This window comes from Bos indicus, chromosome 5 (genome assembly GCF_029378745.1).
Source record: "Bos indicus isolate NIAB-ARS_2022 breed Sahiwal x Tharparkar chromosome 5, NIAB-ARS_B.indTharparkar_mat_pri_1.0, whole genome shotgun sequence".
Classification (NCBI taxonomy): domain Eukaryota; kingdom Metazoa; phylum Chordata; class Mammalia; order Artiodactyla; family Bovidae; genus Bos; species Bos indicus.
Window position 1 is genome coordinate 58,707,217 of NC_091764.1, and position 25,569 is coordinate 58,732,785.

Below are 25,569 nucleotides of genomic sequence, written 5' to 3' on the forward strand. Positions count from 1 at the left end.
TTTGAAACCAAATGTGGACATTATAATAATTAGTAATATTTCAAAAAGCTTGAATTTAGGTGCACATCCTTAAATCACCAAATAAAATATCCATTCTCAAATCATAGTAATATACAGAAGTTCTAATTTTTTAATATTGAATAGAGTTTTTTTTTTTTTTAGAAAACAGTAATAGTATTTGTGGTAGGTAGCAACATGCTGATCTAGTGATAATTCACATATTGGAAAAAACATAACCTCAAGAGGATTTATCCTGGTATCTTGGTAACTGCTGGTTTACAGGGTATACATGATTGTGTAAAGTTAAAAAATAAAAATAAATAAATAAAAAATGAAATGAGTATTTTTAAATGTGATGAGTCTCTCAATACTTCATATCAGCATGCTTGAAGCAATAAGCTTATTTTTAATTAAATGATAAAAACAAGGGATAAATGGTGTTTTGTGTGGCTTTTTCAGTGTTATTTCATCTTTTCTACTTCCCATAGAGACACTATCCCCTGAGGTTTCTTGTAAAGAAGCACTCACTCCATTTAAATAATTTGAACCTGGCAGATATTTCTCAAGTATCAAACTAGCTAGTCACCTCAGCTGTGGTAATTATTATGGATGTTGGTACAGTGGGATTGGTTGAACAGATATAAATTTTCTAGTAACAGAGAGAAGTTTACTAGAAATCTTTATTATTCAAGACATATATTCAGTTTCATGTGATAGTAAAGAAAATTCCATTACTAATATAGTCACACTTTACTCTCTGATTGGAATTAATATGAGAGTTTATTTAATATTATTTTCCAATAAATATGTTTGACTATATTATGGTTGATGTTTATTTACATAGTCTAGAGAAAAAAAAAGATACCAACATATTTTACTAATGGTGGTAAGTAGTGTCTTACTTTTCTCTTAAATATTTAAGAATAATTATTGCTACCCTGTAAATAACATACAAATAAATAACAGTGATTTAAAGGTGATATTAATTCTCTTTGAATAAAGCACTGATTATTTCTCATCTATTTATGAATTTGTAAATGCAAGAACATGAAGCTTGAGATATGTATTTGCACTTACATTTCCAGTACTTCATGGATTACACCAGACACTGTGCTGTGTGGGAATGTGAAGGGAATGATGATTATTGTACTGCTCTAGACAAAGAGAACCTTGGCAACTCCAGATGTCAATCAAACATTACAAGGTTGGGGAATCTTTTTCTTGGAGAATTTATATCACATGTTTTAATACATTTTTGAAAAAACAGAAAAGTTAACTCCCTGAGGAGTACTAATTCTGACTCATTATACATGAAATGAAAAACAAAGATTTGCTTTAAATAATAAGTAAAATTATATATCTAATTAATGTGGAGTTTGTGAATTCCTATGTGAAGTAACAGGCTAAATCATGTAGAAGGAAAAGTATTATATATTCAATAAGAAAAGAAAAGCTTCAGAACAGGCAAAAATATTGATTGGCATAATAATTGCTGAGAAGGAAGGTAATTTACATTATTTTATTTTTATTTTATTTTATTTTATTTTTAAACTTTACATAATTGTATTAGTTTTGCCAAATATCAAAATGAATCCACCACAGGTATACATGTGTTCCCCATCCTGAACCCTCCTCCCTCCTCCCTCCCCATACCATCCCTCTGGGTCGTCCCAGTGCACTAGCCCCAAGCATCCAGTATTGTGCATCGAACCCGGACTGGCAACTCGTTTCATACATCATATTATTTTAAAATGAAGAAAACATTGTATACTCTACGATGTAGTCTGTTTTCCTTTTTTTCAGTGCTTATATTCTAAGTTTATTTGGAAATAGTCTACCTATTTCACAAATGGTTGACAAACATTTCTTCAGAGTAAGAGGAAAATGAACTTCATCATTGGGTATATTTTAGTTGAAAACATGGCTCTAAAATATATAACCAATTAGTACTCTGACTTCACCAAAATTCTTTTGCTTTTATAAAAAACTAGAGAATAAAAATATGTTTTATTGAAAGATTTCCACTGTAATTTAGTATCTGATTAAAAGATAATTTAATGACAAGTGATGTTAGACTCTGAATATGTGTAACTGGATGGAGATTGTGATGATCTTTTCTGTATTTTCTCTTTTATTATTTGGTCTCCATTACATGTGGCAAAATGTTGAAGTTCTCAATGCATTGTTAATTTTTTGTAAATGTGATTATATCTGCTTTATATTCATTTTCAGGTTTTCCTAGATTCAACTTTTATTTATTTTGCTGGAGTACTACAAATTATGTTCTATTTTTCTCTTGTTGTCCTTTCTATGCCTTCATCAGTAGTTTCTAGAGAAGTTACTTCTCTAGGTGACTAACTGGGCTTGAATCAAATGTCCCTTTAATATGAAATCTGAAGTATCAGAATTTAACTGTAGGTTTTAATTCACTTCACTGGTATAATTTTATTTTGATGAAGTTAATTAAAAATTAATGAATTATTTTGAAATCTGAACCAAGGATTTATTTAATTTATTTAACAATGGACAAATTGGAAGCAGTTGTAATTGACTGGAAGTTTGTAAATAAGCCTGAAAAAAATCAACTCTTATGGATTTTATAGGTTAATTTTCAAAACTGAGTTGACTCCGGTAATAATAGTATTTGTAGCACAGTTCTAGAGCATATCTTCAAACTCAGGCAATTGGGTATGTGCCTATGTATACTTTAATATATCAAATCTTAAAGATAAATCTATTCCTGTAGTTTCTTACTTTTATACCTTTTTATTACAAGACATTGTTTGAAATCACAGAGGAGACATGAAGAATCATACAAGGCACACAGAGTTTGTCCTTCTGGGACTGACAGATGATTCTCAGTTACAGATCCTAATTTTTTTTGTTTCTGCTTCTAAATTACACATTGAGCATGATCGGAAACTTAACCATCATTGCCCTCACTCTGTTGGAGTCCCATCTCAAGACCCCAATGTATTTCTTCCTCCATAATTTCTCTTTCCTGGAAATGTCATTCACAAGTGCTTGCATCCCCAGATTCCTAATCACCACTGTAAACAGAGAAAAGACTATTTCTTATATTGGTTGCCTGTCTCAGTTATTTTTTTACATATTCTTGGGACTTACAGAATTTTTCCTTCTGCCGGTTATGTCCTATGACTGCTATGTTGCCATTTGCAAGCCTTTGCGTTATACATCCATCATGAGCAGCACAATTTGTCATCAGCTGGTACTCAGTTCTTGGGCATCTGGCTTCCTGGTCATTTTCCCTCCACTGATTTTGGGTCTTTACCTGGATTTCTGTGATTCAAATGTTATTGATCATTTCATTTGTGATATTTCTCCTATTCTACAACTTTCTTGCTCAGACACATATTTACTAGAAATTATTGCATTTTTATTAGCTGCGATAATCCTCGTGGTCACACTGTTATTGATAATTCTTTCTTACTCTTACATCATCAAGACAATTCTAAAATTCCCTTCAGCTCAACAAAAGAAAAAAAGCCTTTTCTACCTGCTCTTCTCACATGATTGTTGTATCCATCACTTATGGTAGTTTTATATTTATCTACATAAAGCCCTCAGCAAATGAAAGGATCACTTTAAGCAAAGGAGTGGCTGTATTAAATATTTCAATTGCTCCTTTGTTGAACCCATTCATTTATACTTAGAGGAACCAGCAAGTTCAACAAACCTTCAGAGATGTATTTAGAAAGATATTTTCTGCTTCAGACAAGTAATACTGTTTATTGAAATAATCAACATGAAAGCATAAAAGAAACATTGAACAAAAACTCTTTTGATGTTTCTAGTACAAGAATTGACTCTAATATTTAATTTATTATATAACTTGTGCTTACTTGAGCTTAGAAACCCTTTCCATTCTATACATCTGAATTTAACTTTCTGTTCTTCAAAATGAAGTATTTCTGTGTTAGAAATACAAAATTGCAAAATTTATTTTCTCTAATAGAATGTAGAATAAAATGAATGGAGGGATTTGGTTGTATTATGGAATATAAATTTTTGGAGTATTTTATTTCCTAAGTAATTTAAATGAATGTTCCATGATTCATTTAAAAGCCATAATTTTAAAAATTCTTAAACTGAATTATTAAATATGCTTAAGATTCTCCAAGAGAACTTATTCTTTAAAAGTGTAATGTAGAGTCTTATTTTGTAAGGTGTTTTTTGAATCAACTTTAAAATTTTTGTCAGCTTAGTCAGATCAGATCAGTCGCTCAGTCATGTCCGACTTTTTGCGACCCCATGAATCGCAGCACGCCAGGCCTCCCTGTCCATCACCAACTCCCGGGGTTCACCCAGACTTACATCCATCGAGTCAGTGATGACATCCAGCCATCTCATCCTCTGTCGTCCCTTTCTCCTCCTGCCCCCAATCCCTCCAAGCATCAGAGTCTTTTCCAATGAGTCAATTCTTTGCACGAGGTGGCCAAAGTACTGGAGTTTCAGCTTTAGCATCATTCCTTTCAAAGAAATCCCAGGGCTGATCTCCTTCAGAATGGACTGGTTGGATCTCCTTGCAGTCCAAGGGACTCTCAAGAGTCTTCTCCAACACCACTGTTCAAAAGCATCCATTCTTCGGCACTCAGCCTTCTTCACAGTCCAACTCTCACATCCATACATGACCACAGGAAAAACCATAGCCTTGACTAGATGGACCTTTGTTTGCAAAGTAATGTCTCTGCTTTTGAATATGCTATCTAGGTTGGTCATAACTTTCCTTTCAAAGAGTAAGCGTCTTTTAACTTCATGGCTGCAGTCACCATCTGCAGTGATTTTGGAGCCCAGAAAAATAAAGTCAAACACTGTTTCCACTGTTTCCCCATCTATTTCCCACGAAGTATGGGACTGGATGCCATTATCTTCGTTTTCTGAATGTTGAGCTTTAAGCCAAATTTTTCACTCTCCTCTTTCACTTTCATCAAGAGGCTTTTTAGTTCCTCTTCACTTTCTGCCATAAGGATGGTGTCATCTACATATCTGAGGTTATTGATATTTCTCCAGGCAATCTTGATTCCAGCTTGTGTTTCTTCCAGTCCAGCGTTTCTCATGATGTACTCTGCATATAAGTTAAATAAACAGGGTGACAATATACAGCCTTGACGAACTCCTTTTCCTATTCGGAATCAGTCTGTTGTTCCATGTCGAGTTCTAACTGTTGCTTCCTGACCTGCATACAAGTTTCTCAAGAGGCAGGTCAGGTGGTCTGGTATTCTCATCTCTTTCAGAATTTTCCACAGTTTATTGTGATCCACACAGTCAAAGGCTTTGGCATAGTCAATAAAGCAGAAATAGATGTTTTTCTGGAACTCTCTTGCTTTTTCTATGATCCAGCAGATGTTGGCAATTTGATCTCTGGTTCCTCTGCCTTTTCTAAAACCAGTTTGAACGTCAGGAAGTTCACGGTTCACATATTGCTGAAGCCTGGCTTGGAGAATTTGGAGCATTACTTTACTAGCATGTGAGATGAGTGCAATTGTGCTGTAGTTTGAGCATTCTTTGGCATTGCCTTTCTTTGGGATTGGAATGAAAACTGACCTTTTCCAGTCCTGTGGCCACTGCTGAGTTTTCCAAATGTGCTGGCATATTGAGTGCAGCACTTTCACAGCATCATCTTTCAGGATTTGGAATAGCTCAACTGGAGTTCCATCACTTCCACTAGCTTTGTTCATAGTGATGCTTTCTAAGGCCCACTTGACTTCATATTCCAGAATGTCTGGCTCTAGGTCAGTGATCACACCATCGTGATTATCTGGGTCGTGAAGATCTTTTTTGTACAGTTCTTCTGTGTATTCTTGCCATCTCTTCTTAATATCTTCTGCTTCTGTTAGGTCCATACCATTTCTGTCCTTTATCGAGCTCATCTTTGCATGAAATGTTCCTTTGATATCTCTGATTTCCTTGAAGAGATCCCTAGTCTTTCCCATTCTGTTGTTTTCCTGTATTTCTTTGCATTGATCGCTGAAGAAGGCTTTCTTATCTCTTCTTGCTATTCTTTGGAACTCTGCATTCAGATGTTTATATCTTTCCTATTATCCTTTGCTTAGTAAACATGTATAATTTCCTATTTTTAAATTGAAGCATGGTTGATTTATAATGTTGTATTAGTTTCAGGTGTACAGCAAAATAATTAAGTTATATATGTTCTTTTTTTCAGCCTCTTTTCCTTGTAGGTTATTACAAAGTATTGCACACAGTTTCCTGGGCTGTACAGTAGGTCCTTGTTGGTTATATATTTTTATTATGGTAGTGTGCATATGTTATCACAAACTCCTAATTTACCCCTCCTTTGCTCTTTGGTTAATATAAGTTTGTTTTTTGTGTCTGTGAGTTTATTTCTGTTTTGTAAGTAGGTTAATTTATATGTGGCAGATTCATGTTAATGTATGGCAAAACCAATACAATATTGTAAAGTAATTAACCTCCAATTAAAATAAATTTACATTAAAAAAATAAAAAGCAGAGACATTTCTTTGCCAACAACAACAGCAAAAAAATCCACATATAAGCAATTGTGTGTCATGACTGCTTGCTCAGTTGTGTCCGACTCTTTGTGCCTCTGTGGACTGTACCCACCAGGCTCCTCTGTGCACCCGATTTTCAAGTAAGAATACTGCAGTGGGCTGCCATTTCCTACTCTAGGGCATCTTCTGAACTGGGAAACCAAACTTGCATCGCCTCTGTCTCCTGCATTGCAGGTGGATTTTTACCACTTGAGCCATGTCATATGATACTTGTTGTTCTCTGTCTGGCTTACTTCACTCATTGTGATAATCCCTAGGTCTATCCATGCTGCTGCAAATGGCATTATTTCATTCTTTTTTAATGGTTGAATAATATTTCATTGTGTGTATATGCACCATGCTTTTTTTTATCCAGTCATTTGCTGATGAGCGTTTAGTTTGCTTCCATGTAAGGGCTGTTGTAAATAGTGTTGAAATGAATTTTGGGGTACATGTGTCTTTTCAAATTTTAGTTTACTCTGGGCGTGTCCCCAGAAGTAGGATTGCTGATTCATACATTAGTTTTATTTTTAGTTTTTTTTAGAAACCTCCATACTGTTTTTCAGTGACTGCATCAACTTACATTCCCATCAACAATATAGGAGTGTTCTCTTCTCTCGACACCCTCTCTAGCATTTATTGTTTGTAGAGTTTTTGATGATGGCCATTCTGACTAGTATGAGGTGGTACTTTATTGTAGTTTTTATTTGCATTTCTCTAGTAATCAGCGATTTTCAACATTTTTCATGTGCCTTTTAGCCACCTGTGTGTCTTCTTTGGAATAATGTCTATTTAGATCTTCTGCCCATTTTTTTTTTTTTGATTGGGTTGTTTGTTTCTTAGATATTGAGCTATGTGAGCTATTTATATATTTTTAGAAATTAATCCCTTTTTGGTCACATCATTTGCAAATATTTTCCCCCATTCTATTGATTTTCTTTTCCTTGTGTTTATTGTTTCCTTTGCTATGCAAATCTTCTAAATTTATCTGGGTCCCATTTGTTTATTTCTGTTTTAATTTCCATTATCATTACCATGTCCATTCCATTACCATTTAATTTCCATTCCCATCAAGTGGGCCTACTGCCTAGGTCACCAGGGCTGATCCGGTGTCTGTGCCTGCAGGTGTATGCCTGGAGCCTGGGTCTACTGAGGCAGGTCTGACATCTGAATCTGTTATGGCAATCCTGGTACACAGGTGCCCAAGGATGATCTGGTGCAGGATGGGGCAAGAGCCTGAATCTGCAAGAGGTGATGGGATGCTGTGTTGAGCCTGGTGCCTGGGGATGGACCTGCTCTGGAGCCTGTGGGGACCAGCCTGGTGTTGGGGTCCACTAGGATGCTCTGGCACCTGTGTCTCTGGAAGTATGCCTGGTCTTAGACTGTGGTATTGGTTTTAGAGCCTGTGTACATGGAGGTGGACTTTCAGCCTAAGTCTGTGGGGGACATTCCTGGAGAATGGGAACACAAGGTCAAGTCTGGATCTTGGATCCACATGGGCTGGTGGTGTTGGAGCAGGCACTGCCCTAGAGCTTTGGGCCATGGGCCCAGCCTGGCATAGGAGGTAGCTGGGTGACCCTAATGCTGGGGTCCACAGTGAGGTCAGTTTCTCAGTGCTATCTGTAATGCTGTCTCCCAGGCTACAGCCCTCATTATACCCCAAATGAAACATAACCCACAACTCTCACGTGTGTGTTATTTTTTTGATCGACAATACTCTTCAATAAGTGGTACTGGACTTCAGCATCAATCTCATCCATGAACTCTACCAGATGGTGAGTCCAGGATCTCTGGGAGGACTGAGTGGTCACGGGCTTTCCATCTCAAAGCCAATCTGTAAAGCTTGGAAGTGGTGCTCACTTCTTCAAATGTACAGACATCAACAAAGGCCACAGACATTACAAACAATTAGGGAAACATAACACCAGAAAAAAAAAAAAAAAAAACAGTGCTAGTAAGCAATCCTAACCAAATGGACCTTCTCTGTATTAAGCTTTTTTAGCCTTCTTCCTTTCAAACTACAATGCTGCCACCATTTCACTTCTTTCACCTCCATTTTAAAAGGATGCTACTTTTCAAGACAATAAAATCTCAGTAGCTCAAATATTAATTGCTTATTATCATTGTTTTGATGGGTTATCTGATGGCTCCGCAGTAAAGAATATGCCTGCAATTTAGGAGACACAGGTTTGATCCCTGGTTGGGGAAAATCTCCTGGAGGAAGAAATGGCAACCTACTCTTTTATTCTTGACTGGAGAATCCCATGGACAGAGAAGCTTGGCGGTCTACAGTCCATGGGGTTGCAAAGAGTTAGACATGACTGAGCACACACTGCCCATATGACACTTAAAATTCCACATATAAAGAAAAAGAGCAACTTTTGTCTCTGACTCCTATACTTTCTGAATTTTAGATATTGATGTCCTGAACTTGTTCTTGTTTTAACATATAGCTTTTATAGTGAAAGTGAAAGAAAGTAAAGTCACTCAGTCGTGTCCAACTATTTGTGACCCCACAGACTGTAGCCTACCAGGCTCCATCCGTCCATGGGATTTTCCAGGCAATAGTACTGGAGTGGGTTGCCACCTACTCCAGAGGATCTTCCCAATCCAGGGATCGAAGCCAGGTCTACACGCATTATAGGCAGATGCTTTACCGTCTGAGCCACCAGGAAAGCCTAATCTAAATTAAGTAATTAAAATTATTTGTCTCTTTTGGAATTATATATAATATCATAATTATATTCATCATTTATTGACTTATTAGCCACACATTTCTAAGTGTCACATAATTACTCAGGTTTCAATTATGACTACTTTAGTGTCTCTTGTGCAGATTTGTTTATTCCAATATTTCTTACAGTGACTTTAGTACATAAGAGCTCTCTGTTGTATGTATCATGAGGTCATGTTAATGGTTTATGTTTCAAAGTTGCAGGGAGGTGATAACTCCATTTTTATCTCATGTTCCTTCTTATCAAAACATAAATTCCAAATATGCTGCAATAGGACAGATCATGCTATGTAAAGTCTATTATATAAATTCTGAAATGTTTAGACAACAATATTTTTCTTTGATATCAATAAAGAAATTTAACAGAGATAATTAGGCATATTGATAACTTCAGTTCAGTTCATGTCAGTCGCTCAGTCGTGTCCGACTCTTTGCAACCCCATGAACCACAGCATCCCAGGCCTCCCTGTTCATTACCAACTCCCCAGAGTTTACCCAAACTCATGTCCATTGAGTCGGTGATGCCATCTAATGATCTCATCCTTTGTCATCCCCTTCTCCTTCTGCCTTCAATCTTTCCCAACATCAGGGTCTTTTCAAATGAGTCAACTCTTCACATCAGGTGGCCAAAGTATTGGCGTTTCAGCTTCAACATCAGTCCTTCCAATGAACACCCAGGACTAATTTCCTTTAGGATGGACTGGTTGAATCTCCCTGCAGTCCAAGGGACTCTCAAGAGTCTTCTCCAACACCACAGTTAAAAAGCATCAATTCTGCCCTCAGCTTGCTTTGTAGTCCAACTCTCACAACCATACATAACTTAAGAGTGTATTATTGCAGGTAAAGATCTCTCCTACTAGCTGGTGTGTATACTTTCAATTACAGTGTCTTTCAATTACTTTCATTTAGTTTTCAATTACAATGTCTTTTGCCAACCCTGCCCCACCAAAACCACATTGCTTCTTGATAGGTTATGTACTGCAGCAGATTAAACATGACTTGAAATTAAAATCCAGACTCCACTCTTTGCTACTTGTAATATATTGGTTAATTTACTCAGTCTTCTTCCGTCTACATTTTAGTATAACTGAAATATTTATGGGATTGGTAAAGGCAGAATTATGCCAATAGAAATAATTTAAAAGAATATTGGCAATTTCAAAGCCCACTTTACATTTAAAAATAAATAGTTTCTGAGGTTTTCATTTAATATCAGGCACAATTTCTCAAATTTTTAGAACAGTTTTTTTTTGTTTGTTTGTTTCTTAGCCAGTAGAAGTAATTGTTCACATTCAATGAAAATAATGAAAAAGTGAATGTATTATCAAGAAAGGTTTTCTTTCTTTCTTCATTCCTTCCTTCTTTCCTTTTTCTTTTTAATTGACAAGCTCACCTGTTACTTGCTTTAAATTCTAAGTTATCAAATTTAGCAATATTATCTTCAATTGTCCCTTGATCATAATTCTAATATTTACTTGCTTTTATAACTTTCTATTTCTGTTGTTTAGGATATCTCTGATATCTTTTAAAATCATTCTGTTGCCCTTGTATTAATGTGTAGTTGTATTATGAACATTTAACATTTTATATTCTAAATCATTCATACATCTAATTTTGTAACTCATAATAAGTGATGTCATGTTTAAATTTATTTTAAATTAGATGCATCCCTTTTAAGTGAATAGAAACTATATAACTAATGCCTCTTATTAGTGATTGTGAAAATGCTTCCATTTTTTAGAATTCAGATCATTCTGAAACTCCCATTGATATAGTTATTTCCTGTTTGCTGTTTCATTATTTTAATTAGCCTGGAATACCTGTTTGGACAAATTTATTTTTAATACATGTTTATTATTGTTGACTTATTTTATTTGATTATTAGTATTTTAAGGTACTATTGGTAAAATTAGTGTTATTACATAATGTATCTTCTGTATAATTTATGTACATTAAATATTATTACTCACCTAATTCTCTTAGATCATTGAAGAAAAGACTAGGTCAGAACTGGAGACAAGTTTAATTACTTGGAAGTATATTTTATAGTTTCACAATAAAAGAAAACATATATGAGTTTGGTTTGAGAGAAGTTTGATTACAGTGAGATTAGGAAGCAGTATTAAATGACTTTGAGAAGGATAAAATGATGAAATTATAGATACAAAGCAATGAAATAATTAGAAGGAGAAGTCGCTGAGTCCTGTCCAACTCTTATCGACCCCATAGACGGCAGCACACCAGGCTCTTCCGTCCCTGGGATTCACAAGGCAAGAACACTGGAGTGGGTTGCCATTTCCTTCTCCAATGCAGGAAAGTGAAAAGCGAAAGTGAAGTCGATTAGAAGCTGTAGTTAAATATTTAGAAGAGTTTCATTCTACTCTGATGAAAACTTGGATTCTTTTGAGAGGAATGCAATCCTTTTTATGGAGTTATTGAAAGCTGCTTCACTTGCTTACTCCTCAGGGTGTAAATGAAGGGGTTCAACAAAGGGGCCACAGCAGTGGTGGACACTGAGACACCTCTATTTATGGCCACCTCTTCCTTTGCCAAGGGTTTGACATAGATGAAGATACAGCTTCCATAGGTGATGGAAACTACAATCATGGGGGATGAGCAGGTAGAAAGGCCTTTTTCCTTTGTTGGACCATGGGAAACCTCAGAATTGTCCTAATGATGTATGTGTAGGACAGAAATACACACACTAGGGTGATAATGAGGGCAAATACAGCCACAAGGATAACTATTTGTTCTATTACCTATGATCTGAGCACAAGATCTTTAGGAGGGGACCAGCATCACAACTAAAATGATCAATGACATTGGAAATACAGGATTCCAGCTGGAGCTTAAGGAGTAGGATGATGATTATCAAACCCGAAACCCAACAGCTGAGGACTAAGAAGGTGCAGACTCTCTTGTTCACGATGGTCGTGCAATGCGGGGATTTACAGATGGCCACATAGTGGTTGTAGTACATGGCTGCCAGCAGAAAAAATTCTGTTGCTCCAAACAGAATAACAAAAAAAATTTGACCTGCGCAAGCATTATAGGTGATGGTATTGTCCCCAGTTGATATACTGTACAGAAACCGAGGAATACAGACAGTGGTCAATGAGACTTCCAAGAAGGAAACATTTCTGAGGAAGAAGTACATAGGAGTTTTAAGATGGGAGTCTACCAGTGTGAGGGTGATGATCGTCAAGTTCCCTGTTACACTCAACAGGTAAGTGAGAAATAGATGAAAAGCAGAATTTGCAGTTGTGGGTCATCTGTCTGTCCCAGAAGGATGAAAGTTGTTATTGCTGTGTGGTTTTTCATCACTGAGTTTTGAAATCTATCCAATTGACAAAAGAAAATCAAAGAGATTTTATAAGGAGGTTCATAAATGAATTCTTTACCAAAACACTGCAGTTACAGCCAAACAAACCAGTCTACATTTACTTATCCCTTCTCGTCAGTCTACATTTATTTATCCCTTCACATTGGTCTACATTTAGTTAGCCCTTCACATTATAATCAATATCATCACTGTTCTGACAGTCTTTCTGAATTTACAAGCGTGAGAGAGGATTATTCCTTTAGGATTTATTTTAGTATCAAACCAACTCTTTCTAAGATCATTGTTGGCCCCTCAAAATTTACAAATGTTTGTTAATTCATGACATGGACTAAATTTACAAAAAAGTAGTGAAAAAAGATAATACTACTTCATTATCTACTACTAAAGATAATACTACTTTTTTTTTATCCAAGACAAACTTTGGATATGGGATATATCCAGATGATGAAGATGAATTATCTTCAACTGTTACTTTATAAGGGTTCTTTAAAGGGTAAGATGTATCTCTCCTGGAAAACAAAAAAGAATGATAACAAAACACAAGCCTGGGTCCTGACACTTTCCGCTGTCCATTTATTCTTTTCTACTTGTTTTCCTATTCTTAATTCATAGTTGGTTTCAAGCACTACTATTTTATCTATTGGAGAAGGAAATGGCAACCCACTCTAGCATTCTTGCCTGGAGAATCCCATGGACAGAGGAGCCTGGTGGGCTACTGTCCTTGGGGTTGCAAAAAGTCGGAGATGACTGAGCACTCATTTTACCTATAGTGTGAAGTAAGATTGTGCTATTAGCAAAAGAAATATGCTCATGTGCATTCATGTTATTTTTCGGGTAATTGACTGTGGTTCCTAAAGCTTTGAAGTGACAACTTTTTTAATATCATCAAAATTATTCTTCTATGCTGCACCTGTTTTCATTATGGTTTCAATGCCTTTGAAAAGATATTAGTGTCTTATCTTATCTCATCCCTGCTCAGTTTATCCTTTAAGCTTCTTCAACCTGACTTTCAATTCCATTGACCCCCTGATCTTCTAACACTTATAAAACTTTTATTACGTTTGAAATCAATGGCACGTTTTTGTAGCTATTTTACCTGGAGTCAATATGTTCTTGGGACGACCCAGAGGGATGGTATGGGGAGGGAGGAGGGAGGAGGGTTCAGGATGGGGAACACATGTATACCTGTGGCGGATTCATTTTGATATTTGGCAAAACTAATACAATTATGTAAAGTTTAAAAATAAAATAAAATTAGGAAAAATAAATAAATAAATAAATTTAATTTTAGTCATTTTTCACATCTAAGAGTACTAACCAGTATATGATCATAGCAAGAAACTGGGGACCCAATTAGTCATTTTTCAAAGGGATTCCACACCATAATTCTCATTTTTCTAATTTTGAATCTCTTTTTTTTTTAGTGTCTTACACAGTCTTTTCATTCTCTACTCATCTATGAAATATCGCTGTTTCCTAGTATTCGATCTTGAGAGCTCTTCCTTTTTGTTTTCTGTTTGGTATTCTTCTTTCTGCATATTCTCCAAGCACATTTCAGTTAGTAGAATTGATCTGTCTTTTATTTGGTGGGTTACAAAGGTCAGGAGTTTTCCAAATAAAAATCATTATTAAGTTCATATCACCAGTTAGATGTTTCACAGAAACCTCATAGACTATGAGGATGAAAGGCTTTCCCCTCTGGATCCAGAGGGACAGGGTCAGTGGCCTACTGGCAGGGATGTTGCAAGACATCACTATGCTGACAAAGGTCTGGATGGTCAAAGCTATGGTTTTTCCAGTAGTCATGTATGGATATGAGAGTTGGACCATAAAGAAGGCTGAGAGCCGAAGAATTGATGCTTTTGAACTGTGATGTTGGAGAAGACTCTTGAGAGTTCCTTGGACAGCAAGGAAGTCAAACTAGTCAATCCTAAAATAAATCAACACTGAATATTCATTGGATGCTGAAGCTGAAGCTCCAATACTTTGGCCATCTAACGCGAAGAACTGACTCATTGGAAAAGACCTTGATGCTGGGAAGAATTGAAGGCAGGAGGAGAAGAGGGTGACAGAGGACAAGATGGTTGGAGGGCATCACCGACTCAATGGATGTGAGCTTGAGCAAACTCTGGGAGATAGTGAAGGACAGGAAAGCCTGGTGTGCTGTAGTTCATGGGGTCACAAAGAGGCGACTTGGTAACTGAACAGTAACAATTTGGTAAGTGGGTTATGTTTCCAAAATTGGACATGACTTAGTGACTGAACAACAACAATGCCTTCTGCATATACAAAGATGCACTAGTATCCATATATATTTTTGCATTTATGACACACACAACTTTTTTGTAAATGCCTTATTTCTAGGGTACATGGCTCCTCTGTGAATTTTTAATTTTTTGATTGTAGCAAATCTCCCAAAGTGTTCCCACTATATTTATTGAAAAAAATATGCCTATAATTGTCCCACACAGTTCAAAGTTTTGTTGTTCAAGAATCAACTAAACAACATTAGCAGTATATTAGCACTGGATTGGTTTCTTTTGCACTGATTCTCGATTAGAGGCCAAATATAGAATGGCCTTTCTATTACCCCTAGGTGGTGGGAGTACGGTTGAGTTTTTTAAATATAGTAGAAATCTCAAGAGTTTGGAATCAGACACACTCAAAAAAGAACTCTGACTTATACAGAGATCCATAATAACATTCAATAAATTATAAATGTCATAGTTATTATTAAGCTGTTATTCATACTGCAAAATAGTTTTCTGCTCAATTTCCACAGCTACTGATCTCATTATCTTATGAACCGACTGTGACTAAATCACAGCTACACAGTTAATATTTCTTCTCTTATTAGAGAAGCAATATTATTTGGAACGAAGAACAGGATGTTAATTCTGATTGTTTACAGTTCAGTTCAGTCATTCAGTCATGTCGCACTCTTTGTGACCCCATGGACTGCAGCATTCCAGGCTTCCCTGTCCATCACCAACTCCCAGAGCTTGCTCAAACTCATGTCCATTGAGTCAGTGATGCCATCCAACCATCTCATCTTCTGTCATTCCCTTCTCCTCCTGCCTTCAATCTTCCCCATAATCAGGGACTTTTCCAATGAGTCAGTCCTTTGCACCAGGTAGCCAAAGTATTGGTGTTTCAGCTTCAGCATGTCCTTCCAAAGAATATTCAGGACAGATTTCTTTGAGGATTGACTGGTTTGATCTCCTTGCAGTCCAAGGGACTCTCAAGAATCTTCTCCAACACCACAGTTCAAAAGCATAATTCTTTGCTGTTCAGCTTTCTTTATAGCTTAACTCTCACATCCATACATGACTACTGGAAGAACCATGGCTTTAACTATCGGGACCTTTGGCAGCAAGGTAATGTCTCTGCTTTTTAATATACTTTCTAGGTTGGTCATAACTTTTCTTCAAAGGAGTAAGCATTTTTTTTTTCTTTTTTAAATTTCATGGCTGCAGTCACCATCTGCATTGATTTTGCAGCCCCCCTAAATAAAGTATCTCACTGTTTCCATTGTTTCCCTATCTGTTGCCATAAAGTGATGGAACCAGATGCCATGATCTTTGTTTTTAGAATGTTGAGTTTTAAGCCAGCTTTTTCACTGACTGTCTTAATGGCAAAATTTACCTACTTATTTGACCTGTAGTTTGCTTTTTAATTTTTCCTGTTTTCTAAGTGATCCTTTATTCCAACTTTAAATTTAACCAGCTTTTGTTCTATTTTTCTTCTTCAGAAACACAATATCACTTTTAGTCATGTTTTCCATCTTCATATTTTATTAAATAAGTATGAATATATCTTCTCATTTTTCAGAAGATGAGAGTCTTGTCATTCTCCTAATTTATACTAGTCTTATCCTTTCAGAAACCTTCCCACAAATGCAAGGGCAAAGGTGATGTTTGTCTTAATGGCCTTTGTCCTCCCAGCTCACCTCCTGAGAGCCCTACCTCTCTCTGCCTGACTTCTCGTGGTTTACTGGGCTGTGCATTGATGGTATTGTAAAGTAAGCCCTGACTGTTGACTTTTCTTTTCATAACGCAAGTGCCTGATTTATGCTTTGACAGTCAGGGCATCTATTTCAAAGAAGGCTTCAATAAACACATTGCCAGCCACCAGGCTAGGTAAAAATCCAGGCTAACATGACCCTCCACCCCTCCTGTCAGGCTCTTTTGTTTTAGAGAGCTTGAAAGTGAAGTGAAAGTGTTAGTCACTCAATCTTGTGCAACTCTTTGTGACCCCATGGACTGTACCCTACCAGACTTCTCTGTCCATAGGATCCTCCATAAAAGAATACTGGAGTGGGTAGCCATTCCCTTCTCCAGGACATCTTCCCCTCCCAGGGATTGAACCTGGGTCTCCTAGGTTGCAGGCAGATTCTTTACTGTCTGAATAACTGATCATTTGGTTCTCTTGTTTTTTCTCTTCTCAGGCTTTAAAATTCCTCGCTTGTGTCTTAAGTTCACCATTAAAGAGCGAGCCCTTGAGACTCTAGTCCTGACCTTGGACCACGATAGAAGAAGAATACCTAGTATCCTCTAACCCTTTTCCATTTCTCTTCCCATAACCTCAGTGCATGGCAGCAAGTGTGTCGTATGCTTTCTAGGATCTGTAAGAAATATATATTTTTTAAGTTTTCTGATGGTTATGGCTAAAGGGAGTCTTGTAATCATAAGAGCCACAGGTCCAGTCTTATCCATAGGCTGAGACCTGTGCAAACCACGCCTGTACTCCTACACTCTGAAATTCTCCTGAACTTACTCTTCTTATATAATGAAGCAACACCAAACTTTTCTGTCACCCTGCCTTCCATTAAAGCACATCCATTTACTTCTATGTCAGGAGTTGCTTCCACCTGGTTATTGGGAAATCTGAGGCAGCCTATTTTAAATGGAAATATTCCATCCAGTGTCTACTACCTGTCAAGCACAGAGCTAGGTTCTGTATTATAAAACTCATTGAACTTATACTAGAATTCTCACTGTAGCTATTTATTAATGTGCTATCCTCTTCTTCCATTGGAGAAGGCAATAGCAACCCACTTCAGTACTCTTGCCTGGAAAGTCCCATGGACAGAGGAGCCTGCTGGGCTGCCGTCTATGGGGTCGCGCAGAGTTGGACACGACTGAAGTGACTTAGCAGCTTCGTCCATAAAAAATTTGCATTTAACTACATTATTTAACATATGTTACTCTGAATAGGATTCATCAGGAGGTTCACAGTATAGATTCCTCTTCTCAGAGAGACCTAAATGTTTTAACCAGGTAGTGGGGTGGAGAGGTTAGGTGCCCATGAAAGAATAAAAATAAGACTATTTTGGTATGATGATCAAGGGTTTTATATGCATATTAATGCTTGAGATATACCCAGACAATTAAGGAAGTCTGTTGCCTTACTTGGACATCGTCACTTACATCTATCTACACTTGCCTTCCAATCAGGCTGCCCGGATATCACATGCAATCACATATATATATATATATGTATATACATATATATATATGTATATATATATACATTATAATTTCAGATACACATGAAAGAGGACAAGGTAGCTTCTTCCCCTGTATTATAAGTTTTATTTTGTTGATATCTGTGACAATTATGTATATTCTTCAGCAAGAAGAAAAAATTCTATTTCTGTTCAGGGAACAATAACTGGTATTAATTATTTACAGTGACAGTTAGGAAAATATGTCCCATCTGAAAACAGTCTCTGGGTTCCTGCTGTTTCTCCATAATTGAATTAAATAGTATCTCCCTGGAGACATCAATTGGTTATATCTACAATTGTTCACTCCATTAGTTTTAAAATATTTCCTGCAAATCACGTGAACCTCTGCATCTGAAAAGACTAAGTCCTCTCTTCCTTTGGACATGTGCCTTATAAAATCCCTTGAGGTACATATGGCAAAGCCAATCTTGCTTTAAATGAATCATCACAGGAAAATGGACATTTATGCAAAGAAACTAATGAAAAACTCTAAAAAGTAAAAAGTGCAGATCTGGCACAACTAAGATGAAGACACTAACAAAGCTAATGGCCAACATCATTTAGTGACACCCTAGCTCTTAAATTCTCAAGATTTTTCAATACATCAATAAGTAATGAAAACTGTTTCCTTTGGTGACCCTTCTGCCCTCCAAAGGAGTGGTCTCTTTGTGAGCCTCTCATACCAATCAATAGCTTATACAAGGAGAGTAAAAGAATGTTCTTTGGACTCTGTGGGAGAGGGAAGGGGGGGGGATGATTTTGGAGAATGGCATTAAAACATGTATAATATCATATAAGAAACAAATCGCCAGTCCAGGTTCGATGCAGGATACAGGAAGCTTGGGGCTGGTGCACTGGGATGACCCAGAGGGATGGTATGGGGAGGGAGGTGGGAGGGGGGTTCAGGATGGGGAACATGTGTACACCTGTGGCGGATGCATGTTGATGTATGGCAAAACCAATACAATATTGTAAAGTAAAAAAAAAAAAATGTTATTTGTTTTCAAACTCTGTGAGGTTTTTCCTATCTCTTCAATCCTTTTTTGCTATGTAATTCCTATTTTGCCTCTGTTAAGTAAGATCAATTTATTCACAGTTTCTCTTTTAAGCAAATAAAACAGCATACTACTAATCCATGATGCCTTATTCTTTGACTTGTCCTTGATTGTGGTTTCGCTAAGAATTAATTTTCTCTTAACTACTTCAAGACAGCAAAAAGGCCATAATAAGTAGAATAAGCTGTGAAGTACTAAAATCTGTTATCCTTGCTGTGGTCTTTTTTTCATACTTCTCCTTCTGAATATACACCATGCCAAAATTGTTAGTGAAATACTCTCCTCAACCTTGCTTTATCCTCTGCAGTGCCTCATAAACAGCAAAAAGTGTATCTCTTTGCTGAGTCATCAAATTACTATCTGTTGAATAAGTTAGATATAAAGGGCTTCCCAGGTGGCTCCAGTGGTAAAGAACCTGCCTGCCAGTTCAGGAGACATAAGAAATTAGGGTTCAGTCCCTAGGTCGTAAAGATCCCCTGTAGAAGGGCATGGCAACCCACTCCAGTATTCTTGCCTGGAGAATCTCCAAGAACAGAGGAGCCTGGCAGACTACAGTCCATAGGGTCGCCTAGAGTCTGACACAACTGAAGTGAGACTTAGCATGCAGAAAATACATGCTGAGGAAAAATTAAAATATTTCTGGTTAAATTTTTCATTATAAAATACAATCTAGAATTTAGATTTATAATTTACTTATTTATTTTTTGAAAGCAAAGTTTACTTTATTTCAGATGCTGGTAAGTGGGAGGGAGGTGGTGGACATCTATCTCAAGTCCAACTCCCCACAGCAAGCAGAGCATGAGAAAATGTTGATATTTTAAGCATTAAATATTCTTTCGGGCTATAAATCCCAGGGATTTGAAAGGTGTATTTCTGTGTATTCTTGAATTAAACTGCATGGTTGCCAACTTCTCAGTGTAAAAATATAGCCCTGGTTATGACCTGAATTTTACAAAGGACTATTGGATAATTCATACTATGTCTGCTGCAAGTTTCCGTATTACAAACTGAAATAAGTTTAAGCACATCATACAAGAAAATAACAACACATATTTCTTACTCTTATCTCTCAAAAGAGAAAGTAGTTCTCCTAGCTTCCTTATGGTCCTTATTCATTTGACAGTTTTTCCTGGCTTCCGCTGGCAGCTCCTTACTGTGTTTGCCTGTGTGTGATAAGGGAGATGCCCCTCTGCACTGGTCTCACAGGATCTTCACCGTACATTTTCTCCGGTCATCTTTGGAGGGTCTTCAATACTGCATCTTCCATTTTCATATCAGATAGAGACTTTCATTAGAGACTCTCATATTTTAAACCTTGGAAACACTTTCCTTTGGACTTTGTCATGAGGCAAGGAGGACCAGAAGTAAGGAAGGAGAACAAAAGGAATTCCTTTGGGATTTGGAAGAACTCTGACAGTTCTAAGCAGGGAGTTGGCTTTCCTACTCCAACATTAAGGATATCCACAGTCTTCTGTTCAATCTTCTGGAGGTGCTTTGGGATCATCTGAATGAATAAAGTAAAAAATCCTCAGTAACGTAGGTTCTGACATCACTAACGAACCTTTTGCTTAATGAACTTTGGCAAAGCAAGAAAAACAGGCGACAGCAGGGACGCTGTTTTTCGAGAGGGTAGATGGAAAAACAGCATCATACAGAGGGCAGGTTCCCATTTTACTAATAGAAAAGCAAACAGACAAACAGATTTAATCCCCTACTACATTTCCTAAAAATATGAGGTTTTAATAATTAATCTGTTTTGCTTTCATTTTGGATTTTCAATAACATCTTATGAAATTTTTGATCAATCTAATGTAATCTAGTTTTATTTATTATTAGGATTTATGTTATTGAAGACTATATTATAGGATTTGGCTATTATCATGTCAAGAACTATTCAAATTTTTGGTCTAGGCCATAGAAGAGGTTAAAGAAAAACAGTGCATTTGATTAAAATTTATAAAAGTTACGATTTTATATGTAGAACTTAATGTGAGCATGAATCATATTGAGAAAGTACTATTATGTAACTACACACGGATTTAGTCCTAGATATTTTATTATTCTATTTTTATCCCCTTTACTATTCTTTTTTTTTTTTGCTAATGTATATATGTGATATATCTAACCAGTATTTTTGCAATTAGTAAAGACCATAATCTTAATAAATATATCTTATAACAAGTTATATTTTTGCTCTAAGATTCTTCAAAAACATGTAACCACATTAGGAATAAATTATAGTTTCTTTATAAAGGTTTGCCAATGGAATTTACCTTACCATAGAGTTATATTATTGTACAGCTTTAAAGAGAAACTTTTATTTTTTATGAAATCTATCATGTGTGAAAAACAGTGTACAGTCATAGAGGTATCCACACTACAGGTTAAGAAACAGAACATCCCCTGTACCTTAGAAACCTCCTGTTTGTCCTCTGTAATCACATCCTTCTCAACTGCTGACTGATGAAGTAATGGACCACTTAGTTACTGTTTGCACTCTTCTTCAACCTGCTCTGTACTGGAGGAGGCTGACCCATGAGGACTAGGCACAAGCTCCTTTTTCCAGTGGACTTGACTTTGTTTAACCATTGAGATCCCCTTGTAATATCATTGTCAAGTCTTATATCAAGATTATACTGCTTTCATTTTTTGAAATTTGTACATACTCTTAGTTATGCCTGGAGAGCTCTGCGTAGAAGTGGTATTATTTTTTTTTTGTATGCATTTGCTAAATACTTTGTAGAAACCACTAGATTCTGGATTTTTTAATGAGTTGTAATAACTATACAAGTATTCAAATTTTATATTTTTCTGTACCAGTTATAATATATTTTATAGAACAACACTATTTACAGACTTATTGGAAAAATTATAATTATCCTACTTTCATGTCTATATTTATGTGCAGTGATGTGCTATTTCTCAATACAATGCTTGGATTTCTCTTTTTTTTTAAATCACTCAAAAAAGATTTAATTATCCCAATAGTCCACTTATTTTCTTTTGCCTTGCTGCCCTTCATTTTATGCTTATTCTCTATTTTCTTTTTCTATAATTTCTGCTTTATTCTTTACTACTTTTTTCTTTGAAGTTTAGTTAAGTTTAATGTCTTGTTTATCTCCTTTGCATTAATGCTTATATAATTGGTTTCAAGATTGTATTAATTTTTTTTCTAATGGGATTTGGACTCCAAATATGCTGCTAGTCATCACTTTTTCTGTATCTTACAAATTTGATACTTCATAACTTTATATGATAGAGGAGTCTGGCAGGCTACAGACCATGGGGTTAGTAAAAAGTTGGACAGCAATCACTTCCTTTGCCTCTAGTTCTTCCATTGTTTGTTATTGTTTAGTCACTAAGTCATGTCCAACTCTTTTTGACTCCATGGACTATAGCCTGTCAGGCTCCTCTCTCCATAGGATTTCCCAGGCAAGAATATTGGAGTAGGGCTCCATTTCCTTCTCCAGGGGATTGTCCAGACCCAGGGATCAAACGTATGTCTCTTGAGTCTCCTGTATTGGCAGGTGGATTCTTTACCACTGAGCCACCTGGAAAGCCCATGGGATGTGCATAGTTTGCTAATGCTGGCAGTTTCAGACATGCATGTGGAAAGGATGGTTTGTAAGAGCAATCTCCATATCTGATTTCATCACTAGGATAATTATCTCAGGTAATTTTCATAGCAAAGATGGTGCTTTTCCTGTTTTCATATTTCTCTAGTTAACATTGTTTGACACATAAAATTTGATATTTGCTTATATATCAGATATTACTATATTCCATAAATTTTTTCCAAGTTCTTTTAAAGAAAAAATTAAGGCAATGGATATATATATTTACATAAATAAATAAAAACATATACAAGTAAATATATATACAATGTAAGTACATGTGTATGTTGTTGTTTAGTTGTTAAGTCATATTTAACTTTTTGTGACTCCATGAACACACCATGAAGCACACCAGGCTTCCCTGTCCTGTGCTGTCTCATCGAGTTTACTCAAACTCATGTCACTGAGACAGAGATGCCATTCAAGCATCTCATCCTCTGTTGCCCCCTTTGCCTCCTGCCCTCAATTCTTCCCGGCATCAGGGTCTTTTCCAAAGTGTTGACTCTTTGCATCAGGAGGATAAATTATTCGAGCTTCAGCTTTAGCACCAGTCTTTCCAATGAATATTCAGGGTTGATTTCCTTTAAGATTAACTGGTTTAATCTCCTTGCTTTCCAAAGGACTCTCAAGAGTCTTCTCCAGCACCACAGTTCAAAAGCACATATTCTTTGGTACTCAGCCTTCATTATGGTCCAGCTCTCACATCCAAATATGACTTCTGGAAAAATCATAGTTTTGACTGTACAGACCTTTGTTGGCAAACTGATATCTCTACTTTTTAATACACTGTCTAGGTTTGTCATAGCTTTCCTTCCAAGGAGTAAGCATCTTTTCATTTTATGGCCTCAGTCATCATCCACATTGTGTAGGTACATCATTTTATACATTTATATGACTTAATACACTTAAATGATCCTTTTATACATTTATAGCTAAAAATACTAATGCCATATGCTGTTTGAATAAATTAGGTTGTGATAAATATCATCACAATGAATATTATTGGAAGTACCTACATTAATAGAAGACTAGCTTCAGCCATTTCCTTATGTTATATCATAGGGAAATGCTATGGATCATTCCATAATGATTTTGTGCTTATATACATATCTGGAGAATTGTATTTTAAGAATATTGGATCCAAGACACCATAAACAATTATATTTCTAAGACTCAATAAAAGAAGACAGAAGAGATAAAACAATTATTTATCATTTCTCTGGTAAAAGTTGCTGTGTGTTTGTTATAAATTTTCATGAAATCAATGTTTTGGAGGACAGTATCTTTCTCACAATATCCTTAAATGCTTGTTTCACCTGCTGGTTCCATAAGGTATAAATAAATGGATTCAGCATAGGAGCCAAGGAGGCATCAAGTACAGCAGCCCCCTTTGTCAAAGTAATCATTTCTTTTGCTGAGGTTTTCACATACATGAAGATGCAGCTTCCATAGAGATTGAGACAACAATCATATGTGAGAAGCAGGTTGAAAAAGCCTTTTTCATTTGTTGAGCAGAGGAGATTCTCAGAATTGATCTGAGGATATAGAAGTAGGAGAGGATTACCAGAATCAAGATGGACATGAGCATCGGCACAGCTAAAACAAAACTCAAGAGTTCTAGTGTGCTGGTGTCTGTGCAGGAGATTTGCAGCAAAGGAGCAGAATCACAGGTGAAGTGGTCAATGATATTGGAGTCACAGAAATCCAGCTGCAGCCCCAAGATCAGTGGAGGAAAGATCACCAAGAATCCAGCCAGCCAAGAGCCGCCTACAAGCTGGTAGCAGATATGTTAATCATGATGGTCATATAATGCAGAGGTTTGCAGATAGCCATGTAACGATCATAGGACATAGATGCCAGGAGAAAAAACTGTTGAACTGAATAGAATCAAGAAAAATAGCTGAGCTACACAAGTGTTATAGGATATAGAATCGTCTTCAGTTAGAATGCTCATCAAAAATCTAGGGATACAGACAGAAGTAAATGAGATTTCTAAGAAGGAGAAATTCTTGAGGAAAAAATACATGGGAGTCTTCAGATGAGAATCCAGCAGTAAAAGAATGATGATAGTCAGATTTCCACTAACACTCAGCACATATGTGAGAAATGAAAGAAGAAAATCACAGCTTGTATTTTTATATTATCAGTCAGACCCAGTAGGATTAAATCTGTCACTGATGATCTGTTTCTCATTTCTGGCTATTGATTTTTGGCAAATCTTGTGGCATAATCAAGACAGACAACAATAAATGGGTTAGACAAGAATAAATATTAACTTCCAGTTTTTAAAGTAATAATTGTATCTTCACCAAAAGTATGTACATTCTTCATTTCTTCCAGTTTCATTATTCATCTTAGATTTGTGTCTTTTGTTTAAAATCAGTCTTATTACTCTGCATAATGTCCTTTGATTTCTTGCCACATGTTTCACTCTGCTTTCACTTACTATAATTGCTACTTGGGAAATCTAGTCATTGAACATGAGCTCTTCTCATGCTTCACTGTTGAGCTAACATGGAGAGAACATTACTCTTTTGCTATTTAAGCTTTTTAGGATTAAAAGTACTAACTGATGATGGAAATAATTGGTCAACCCAAATCTAATTAATATAGGTCAGTGACATTCTGAATGTTCTCTGAGAAAATAGCCAATCATACACTTACTTGTTCATATATTTCCCATTTCTTCTAAAATTTAGAGTATAAGTCATTCTAATGTATTCAGAACATTTATGTATATTAAAATGATTTATATAAATAACAAAATATTCTGTAACCAAATAC

At 36.2% G+C, this 25,569-nt stretch overlaps 3 pseudogenes; 1 reads left to right on the plus strand and 2 right to left on the minus strand.

The window, feature by feature from the left end:
• Positions 1–2,802: 2,802 nt before the first annotated feature.
• LOC109558439 (olfactory receptor 6C70-like) lies at positions 2,803–4,171 on the plus strand (annotated as a pseudogene).
• A 7,517-nt stretch (positions 4,172–11,688) lies between these two features.
• LOC109558440 (olfactory receptor 6C2-like) lies at positions 11,689–12,585 on the minus strand (annotated as a pseudogene).
• An 11,453-nt stretch (positions 12,586–24,038) lies between these two features.
• LOC109558441 (olfactory receptor 6C76-like) lies at positions 24,039–24,978 on the minus strand (annotated as a pseudogene).
• Positions 24,979–25,569: the final 591 nt, after the last annotated feature.